Here is a 10,534-nt window from a genome sequence, read left to right as displayed (position 1 = left end):
GCTGTTCAGTCATGTGTGTTACGAATGATGGAATTAAAAAAACTAAGGATTTTTTGCTCCAGCATTCACACACTTGCTGCAGTGCAAATTGTTGTGCTATTTCTCAAATTCTGACGATAATTCCAAAATGATTACTAAATTCCTTGGGATTTGGATTGCAATGCTGATCATGCTGTTTTGTGGATTTTTGTGTCCACACAGGCCAAAATCTTGGGATCTGTATCCTGCTACTGTCAATGCAGAAATTTTTGCGATACATTAATTTTCACATACTTTGCGCTATTTGTGGCTAGCACGAATTCTAAAACCTGCAAAAATATCTTCACAATTTTCTATGCACATTTTGAATGGCTTGACAATTGCGCAGCGCGAATTGAAGAATCTGCAAATATGTTTCTGAGCCGCTCAGCACAAAAGATTAATCACGCGAATAAAAAAAACAATGTTTACAGTAATTGGCATCAGTGTGAGGGCGGGTATAGGTTGCAGGTTAGTATTGCACTTGTATTCATGCTGTGAGGGTTTGAGGGATGTTTCCCCATTTTGGGGTATGTAGGTGCAGCTAGTACTGTATGGCCTCGGAGCATTTGAACCGTTGTGCCCTCAGCTGCAATATCGCATTGCTGGCATTGATTCTGTGAGGGAAGGTTTCAGAGGGCATCCGTTCGGTAGAAAGACAAATGCCTCAGAGAAATTTGGTGTATATCATTTGCATAATATGTATCAACTTCGTGGTAGAAGTAGACAGCGCTGGCTGTGATACAAGCTGTTTGAAATGTAGTTTCAAAGTCTCAGCAACTTGGGCAGGAAAAACATTTATAGACCAGCCAGAAATAAACAGAACGACAAAAGAAGGAAAAAGGAAAACTGATGAAGGCCATTTTCACAAACGTGGACATATATGTATACATGGCAGACATCTGTCTGAGCTAGGTTTATTTTTATAGTTATATCTGTTTTAATATTTCATACCTGCTAAAATAGTGCTCTGTAAGTAAACAGTAGTTTGTCTTACTCTTCTGTTTATATTACATGTCATTATTGTTTTATGTTAAGTCTATTATAGAGACCATTGGGTTCTAAACTCTAGAAGACCTCTATTTCTCCAAAAGCTGTACACCTTATGTACATATAGGTGGATCTCAAGAGGTAACACTCTCTCACTGCACTTTCTTGACAAGAGTGACCCCATAATTAGCCTACAAATGTTGATAATGTCATCAGACAAGCTAGCAATCACTTAGCCTACATTCCAGATGCCCGTTGGCCCACCATGCTGTAAATTTGTATTTGCGAAGCACTTTAGCTTTGCAGAGGCGCAGGCTTCTGTGTACCAGTACCCCTCCCCCTCTGGCTGTCTTTGCGCTTTTCAGTGAGAAAAATCCTATTGATGAATTGTATTCAGTGACGGGAAGTTTTTGTGTAAACCCAATCTCTCATTTGATTTGGAATGTATTTCAGCTGTTGTTTGACAGCCTTGAATGAAGACTAAGCAGTGTGTCCGTAAAAGAGGAGGACCCTGGGCGCGGGAGGGATATTTTTAGCGCAGAAACGAAAGTAGCATATGGACAGGGATTCCATGTAATGGCAACACTATATTTAGGTAGACTTCTCACCATGTGCTCATGGGTCTACATGGATATTATGTGGCAATGTGGAACGAGGCTGGCCCCGGTCTCGGCACCCCTAAAACTCGCTGAATTCTTCACAGTGAAAATATCCTGGTACATGAGTCACATTAGAGGGAGAGTCAAAAGTCCTGTCTGTCAGACTTAAATGACTCATAAAAATAAGACACATTTTGTCAGTGTACTACCGCTATATTCTGTCTTGTCTTTTATGGTGCATATTCGGTAGCTTCTAAATAGTGCTGACCATTTTGACAGTGGACAGATAAATTATGCCCAAGTTTTGATTTGATGCAGTTGCAGAAAAACAATCTGAACAAACAAACAGTGAATCTGGAGAGACCATTCTTAGCCTTTACATGCAGAAACTTTGCTGAAATCTTTTCAGTGCATGTAGGCCTATAATTTGAGCAAAGATTTCTGAGAGTTAGTACAAGGTATCATCTTCAAAATTATCTCTCTGTTTTCCTGTCTTTCGTGTGATATGTAGGCCATCATGAGACTGTTTAAAGATCTCTGTAATTTACCATTTCTTATGAAGCTGCAAGTGAAGTGAATGTCCAAATATCATTCAATGGTGTGCAGGACTTATGCCATGAAAACAGGACTCATTTTGGTGGACGAATGTTAACATTGACTTTTTGACAAGTTCACTAGTTTTTATATGGCACATGTCTTTACTTCAGAAAGAGGTTGTACGATGTATTTATGATGAAACAATGATTCTGAAACATAAAAGATTTGATCCATACCAAATTGATATGTATACCCATTTACTTTAGATTTAATTTTCACTGTGATTTTTTTTTAAAAAGAATTTTGTGAATATCCCTTGAACTGCAAATATAACAATACACAAATATGAAAGATGCAAAAAGAACAACCACACATGACAGTATTGTCAAAAAAGAATCAAGGTATGCCGGCACTATGTCACGCGCAACTGGTAACTACGTAATTGTAGCATGCTGCATTGACCATGATATAGCGATATGGGGGTCATAACAACATGCTAGTACAGTACCTAGAATGCAGAACACACTACTTGTATCGTACAGGATATCACTGAGTAAAAGCATTCAGGAATAGTACTGTTGCTTAGTCCTCATTCTTCTTTATTTCGTGAAAGGTACAGTAACGATCACTGGACCCTCGCAACCACAAAATCAACAACACGCAAAAGTGACCGACAAGTAGTAATTGTGAAAATATCTGTACACAAAAATGTCAGCTTATACAGTAGTCATACAGATCCAACACTGGCAGCATGGGTAAATATTTGATTTGAACTGGAGGCCTGTGCCATAGCACAATCAATTATCTGTGACGATATAAAAGCATACTTACATGATTGTGAGCCACTGCTGGGTAGATGTAGTATTCATAGGGAACTGCCAAGAACACATGTTCAATGATGTAGCTACCTGTAGGGCCTACTAGTATATGCCATTGGTTACTATGGCAACTTGGAGTGCGATTGATTATGGTATGACCTTCAGAGAGGTCAGGGAATAGGGAAGTTCCTTGAATATGTTTATCATTTCACAACCGCTCAACTTTGAAGTCATTGGGGGTAGCATGAAGCGCCTGTTTGTATACCAACCTTGTCTAGAAATACGTCCAATGCAAATTGTGACATTTTTTATGTGTCTGAATCATTGGAATGTTTCTCTAATCTTGTTTCTCAAATTTGATCTATGAATGCCCCTATGTCTGCCCTTATGTCATATCATCATCATCATCATCGTCGTCGTCATCGTCTGGGTAGAGGAGAAGTAGATCCTGTGATCCTCGGTCAATCAAATCAAATTGGACATTGCATGGAATCACTGCACATGAGTGTGTGCGCTCACACACACACATTGGCATACATTGACATGTACAGACACAAACCATTATTGATAAAAATATTACTATTGTGTGATGTGTATTTGTGTGTTTGTGATGCGTGTGAATTATATGTGATTCTTCATCACTAAAGCCATATAAAGTCAGGAGAATAATTTTTTGGTTGTTGGCAGATTTGAGTTCACCAGATGCTAAGCTTTATTGTCCTGCCTCATTCCAAAGAATATTGAAAAACAAAGAAAACTGTGAAGGTTATATTGCCAAAGTCAGGTTTTCACACATTTTTCTTCCTTTTATGATGATCTCTGACTTAGAATGTGTAACATGATGATGCACCATATAATTATATGTACAAGTATGTATGTAAAGTATGTGTGTATAAGAGTGCACCTTTAAGTCAAATAAGTTGTGACCTTGCCCCTAGTATATTGGGTCAGGCTAGGATCTTGTGGGTACTATTTCCAACATGCCATGGGGTTAAATTTAGAAACGGGATGACACCTGGTCACCAGGCCTAATCTCAGAAGGTATTGTAGTGTGTCTGGCTCAGTGACACCTGGATAGTCTCTTGTAAAGGCTTTTTCTCTCTTTTTTTTCTTTTTTTTAAAACATATTAAATAAATGTTCGCAAGAGTACAGTCAACACAGTACAAATGTAGGTTTAGAAGTTATAACTGACTCCTCCTTAGTGGGCCTTTGCGATTAAAAAGCTGTAATTTAATTGGGACAGAAGGGGGTTGAGCTTCTAAATTCATTATTTCATGGAATTTCATAAAAGCAAATTGGTCCAATTAGGGCCTTCCTGTACTTTCCCAGCAACACCTGTGTAATACCCCCTCCTCCTCCCCCCCCCCCCCCCCCCCCCCCCCGCCACACACACACACATAATTATAAAGACTGCTAATTAATTTGCTAGTTGTAGAAATTCACATGGCTAGGGAATGGGCAACTGGGAATGGGTTCCCCTACAGTGCACTTTTCATGGGTGAATTGCACAATGTATCCAGTATTGCCCCTTTTGCAGTTCACATTGTATCTGTATTGCAGTAATATTCCAATGTATCCTCACGTAAGGAAACGCTGAAAACTTTGCACAAGATTATATACACACAATGTCTTGAAGAAGAAATTAACGCTAGGTGAAAATGAATAAGAAAAAGAATAAGATGTTTCCAGCTGTATGTGTGTTAAATTTGTGTTGGCATGCGTCTTTTCTACTTTTTTATTTTTCTTGGAAACTAATGAGGTTACTTTCTGTGGGGCAGAGCCTGCCATGTAGGCCCCTATTTGTGAATGACAACAAAATAGATCAGCAAGTTGGCTTGAAGTTAGGCAAATGCATGCACTGTTTCATCTAAGGATTTCCACATGTACAAATAGCATGGATTCTCATGCAAAACTGAAGCTGAAATCTTAATCACATGATGGTTTGAGAGTGAAAATTGGATTGCAATCCAAACATGAATGTTTGGATGGAGATCCAAATCTCACAAATTTTTCATGTGAATGCCTGGCACGGCGAAGAATTGTAATTTGGATCATGATTTGTATCGCGATCCAAATCTTACTGTTTGTGCAATTTTTCCCAAATAATCATGATGATTGCTTCACGCCATGTCACATCGGAATGGTGATTTGAACATTTATGTTGGTTTTTTATTTTTTACCCCACAATTCATCGATTGTTTTCACTGGGGGCTGGGGCGGCCGTAGTACATTCCATTTCTCACTGCAGTGAGCCAATCGAGCCACACGTAAGCAGGTCAGCTGCGAGCATGTACAATGCACGGCAATGATGCGCGTGTGTCTGTGTGTTTGTCCTGGCCTGTGTTGATTGTGCTGCGATGCATTTTAAAAAAAAAAAAACTTACTTTGACTTGACTAATGAAAAACTAACTCCATGTCACTCAAGAATACATTTCCCAATTTTATCAAGAATAACGGTTGGAATTCTTTTTCGGGGTCAGAAAAGGTTCCCTAGAAATCTATAGTACTGCTTCTCCCTCCCATCATAAAGAAGTTTCCAGTTTGATTGTTTAAAGAAATAAAGGTCTGAATTGTCTACCTCTACAATATACAACCAGCTCATGAAAGGAATCTAATTTTAAGGGTTGCAAAAGAAACACAAACCAGTAGCATTTCATTCCCTTTACATAGATCATTCTATTCAGTTCCTTCCCACACCAGGCACTGTAGGATCGTAAGATGTATTACTTTTGTCTCTGTGTGCAGTTGAAAATACTTAATTATGGCTATCAAAATTTGAAATGCCAAGAGTGAGATGAAATATTGATAAAGGTGACGTTAGGAGCTTCTAAATTATGCAGCTTGATGAGGCTCTGTCATCGCGGCATTTGGCACACTGTGCCTTGTCTTCAATGTAGCTCTTTGAATCTGTGCTTTCCAACTGTAAACCCAGTGTGGACAATCTTCAAATATATGCATCCTCGATAGTCAATCATAAAATATGGAAAAATGTACAGAATAGATTGACAGATAGTATGATACTATTTAGTTTCTTCTCCCCCCCCCCCAAAAAAAAAAAAAAAACATTGCTAAAGGGATTATTTTCATACTGCAAGGAAATCTGCAGTCATCCAGAATTGCTTGCGTAATCTCTAATCTCTCTCTCTTGCGCCAATAAACCACTTCTTGCGTGTTGTAATTTGCCGCTTTTCACTCTATGTTTCATATCGACGTGAGCGCCAGGCGGTGGCTGCATACATGCATGCATATGTGTGTCCTCTCTGTTTCTTATTCCTGCCTCCTCCCCCACCCCCACCCCTACCCCCACCCCCCATATCTGGAGAGCAGCAGTCGTCTGCACATAATACATGTACATGCCCTGCGAATAAATGATACATGTCCATGTTTCCCAGTCCAGCTGCAGAGTGTGTTCTAGCTGTCTTGTGGGATTAGTTGCAGCTTCCATCCTGCCCCCCCCCCCACTTTTATTTTTCATATTTTACTATTTGCACATCTATGGAGAACCATATGCCGATAATATTTCTTCCAGTTCATTCCCAACTGACTACTCTATGCAACTTGAATGGCATAAGCACCTCACACAATGTGATGCTCAGTGGAGTTCACTCATGTACAGAGCAACAGATACTGTAAAACATGATATATGCACGGCACGAAATTTTCGCGAATTGGAGGCGACGGCCTTTTTCGTGACAAGAAATTTTCGTGAATTGCCTCTTGCGTTCAATGCATATAGTGTAGATAAGAAATTTCGCGTGCATTTTACTTTCGCGAATCTTGGCGCTCGCGAAATTCGCGAAATTGAAATGCACGCGAACATTCCTCGTTTTACAGTAGATCTATATACCACTGTCAATGAGTGTCATGTAAGATACATTCAGACGGGTTTGACTTACATGCTACATGTTTGCAGTTGTCGAGATGAAATATAGAGTAGAGAGCGTATTTAGGGAATTCCAGTCATTAAACGAAAATTTCATTCCACAATCAATTTTCAAGTTTGCGTATTTTCAAGAAACTGCAATAACAGTAGCAATGCCAAAGACAAGATGATGCTGTCACGACCTCACAAGTCCCATATTGACTTGCAGACAAATCTTTACTCCTCCATTCCCTTCAAAATATGAAAAGAATGTATTTAAACTAAACATACATGTATTGCATCCACCACATAAGATTTTGGTCTAGTTGTAAATAACTGACTTCTGAAGGGGAGGGGCTGTAGTTGGTTTATGCTGTATCATTAACCAAAAACATGATTTTTTAAAGTATTTTTTTTTTTGTAGATCAATGATAGCTTTTAAGCTAATGATGTCATCTTGCCAAAAAATAAATCAATCAATCAAAAACCAAATGTGCAGACGATTTTGACTTCAAGCTCAATGCATATGTCACTACAATGACAGAGAGGAGATTACCGTCACATGAACTTGAATTAGTTATGATCGTGAATTGTACAGGGGGGGGGGGGCATTTCAAGAAGCGCTAACTGTGTTTTGTCCGACAAACTTGTCAGACAAATTTGCCAGATGCAAGGATTTCAGTAGCTTATAACAGTTTTCAGAAAAAAAAAGTAAAAATGGAAATTTTCGCGCATTTTGCGCAACCAGAAACTAGCGCGAAAATAAAAGCACATGAATATTTTTGCTTGTCATGTGTTCCAGTTGTTGATGTCTTGATTCTGCGGAGTCAAAAACACGCGAAACTCTTCCTACCCGGCCAAGCGTGAAAATTTTATTGTGCGAAAATATCCACTTTAACAGTATCTGACAAAACGCTTCATGAAATGCCCCCCAGGACTCCTCAAGGTTTTCCTAAAATTGTTTTGTGTTATGACCCCCCCCCCCCCAACTATCATCATCATCATAGTCATCTCCAGCCGATTCCCTCCCCTGTCTGATTACACTTACTTTTCAAGGCTAGTTGTGCCGAGATTTTATGTCAATCCACACGAATTGCAGTCTTTGTCATTTGTAATATACACACTTTACTTTTGCTTAATCCTCTGTTTATGATATCATGGAAAAGACAATGAAGTTCACATGTCGCAAGTGGCCCCAAATCAGTGTCTTTCATTTTAAGTTAAATTATTGTAGATTTTGACCTTATTCATGCAGGAAACTGCATTGTGACATAATTATACAAATGACCTCGCTCTGGGTGCCTTCTTGTTCAAGTGAGTAAGGAGAGTGAGTCATTACTGTCCTCATTCTAATGCACTTCACTCAGCTTCAAGAAAACTAAACTTTGATTGTGCTTAATATGTGCAGTTTACAAAGGTGTGTTTTTGGTTGCTTTTTTGTGTGCATTTTTTTTTTTTTTGCATGCAGAATAGGCCTACCGTATTTGCCGGCGATGAGGCCGCACTATTTTCAACAAAAATAAAGTAGTAAAGTCGGGCTGAGGCCTATATGCCAGTACAAGCAAATTTCAGAAAATCACCTGTCTAACCAACACATATAATCATCTATGGGACTATGTAATGTGCCGTTGTTGTTGTTATTGTTGTGGAAACACATAGAAATAACAAAGTTTTTTATAAGATATAACGAAGAAAAGTATTGAAGTTTTGATCAGAACAAAATCCCTCTGATTTTTTTCTTCTGTTTTTCATCACCAATGTCAGGATGCAGCTTATCCGCCATTGCGGCCTTTTCACCGGCAAATGCGGTATGTTTAGTGCTGCGCATCACTGTGTTTTGTTGATCTGTGGAGGTTGGTAACTCTACACTGGGTCGAGTGGATTTGCGCAGACATATGTTTTACACTTCTTCTTTTTTCATCTTGATAACAAAACAGAGACAGAGAAAATTTCTAGCAGTTTGGGCTTGAGAGAAAGAGCGAGAGAACAAAATGTATACCGTATAAAGAAGGATGCGAGCCTGCCATGAGTACAGCAGGGAGAAACAAGACAGTGAGGCTCCCAAGCGGGGAATCTCTCTTTGCCCTCTATTTTTAGCCCCCATCCAGCTGAGGCAAAGCAAAGGGTGGTCAGAGAGTACATTTCTCATCTTCAGGGCAGCATCTTTCTTAAAGGGCATGTGTACTTAGCCAAAGCCCTAAACATTATAATAATCAAGCCCACAAGTACCGAGACCCTGTTTGCACAACCACCCAATTTCCGCACAATTCAATTTGTTAATGGCATTCGGCACCGGCATTTACTTGGATTAAACTGCCACGTAATATGGCAATGAGAAATTAAAATGCTCCTTGAACCCTCGCTTGTTTCTCTTGAATCACTCACAATGTGTAGCCGTTGAGACTGATCAAAAACCGAAAGTGGCAAGTGTTTGAATTCAAAGCTGTGATAGCCTTCATGTGCCATGCGTCATAGTGGTACTTGAAAGCTTCATTGTCATGAAATTGACCATCCACTTGTGAGACCAACATGTTCTGTCACTTGTGGTCAATGGTTAGTATGCAAACATGTTTACACAGTTTTCAATTGCCTTCTGCTTGGAATGACTAAACTGACACAATGATGGGATTAAGCCATTTAAGGTACAAAAGCTACAAAATACTCTTAACAAACCATGGAAATCATTTATTTTTGTTGTACTTTATTCAGTGGTTTTCAAGAAAGTGCAAAAGCAGTAATACCAAATGTCAGTACTGGTTATGAAATCAAAGAGCCATTGGGAGCACCTGGAATATTAGTCCTGAATTCAGTGCTATGACCAGTTATATCTGAGAATGGGACTGCTTTGCATATACTCTGTTATGTGTGTATGTGTGTGTGTCTGTGTGTGTGTGTCTCTGTGTGAGTATGTGTGTATCTATATACTTGTATGTACATATGTATGTATTGATATGTACATCATATTATGCAAAAATAAACCAAAATATTGCTTTTAATTGCACAAGTATCATGCAATGTGATGTTGTCTCCGAAGTATGAAAGGGCTGACTTTGCTTCTTGAAAACATAACCATTTCTCATTCTGTCACTGTGGTCCTAATGACAAATTCACCGTTTGCGATCGAAATTGTCTCGCAAGTCCTGATTGGCAAATGTTTTGGCACCCACGTAGCCCCATGGTTGAGACGCATATTTTTGCCTGCCCTTCCGCAAGGCTCAATCTTGGAGAGGATGGTCCTGAGAAAGAATGTTCGTAATTTCCTTGTTTTTTCTCCTGCCCCATCATCCTTTGAGTCACTGGAGGCCTGATGGAGTCATGACAGAAAGTAATCGACAACCCAGAAGGACAGTCTGGTATGCAAGAAATGTTGATACTTGGCAGTCGTCTGGCCTGTGGACAGTTGCTACCAGTTCATCCAAACCCAAACTCTCAGGTCACATCATTTGGCAGGGCAAGTCTTCAAAAAGTAAAAGGCTATGCTTATCAGCATACTCATTTTGGTCCAAAAAGAAACTTACGTTTGTAATGTCATTCGGGGGAAAAAAATGGTCCATAAAGTACTAATTATTTGTAGTTGTGTGGAAGTGTTTACCCATAGCAGAGAGAATCACCTTGTGCAGGATTGATCATACTAATGGGAACTTCAAAGTCAGGTAGAGGCTTAAAGGGCACATCAGGGATGCAACTCGGAGGGCTGCAAGCTTTGGAA

The sequence above is a fragment of the Diadema antillarum genome, unplaced genomic scaffold (genome assembly GCF_040938485.1).
Source record: "Diadema antillarum isolate AM-2024a unplaced genomic scaffold, OU_Dant_1.0 scf00000228, whole genome shotgun sequence".
Taxonomy (NCBI): domain Eukaryota; kingdom Metazoa; phylum Echinodermata; class Echinoidea; order Diadematoida; family Diadematidae; genus Diadema; species Diadema antillarum.
Note: the sequence above shows the minus strand (reverse complement) of the source record.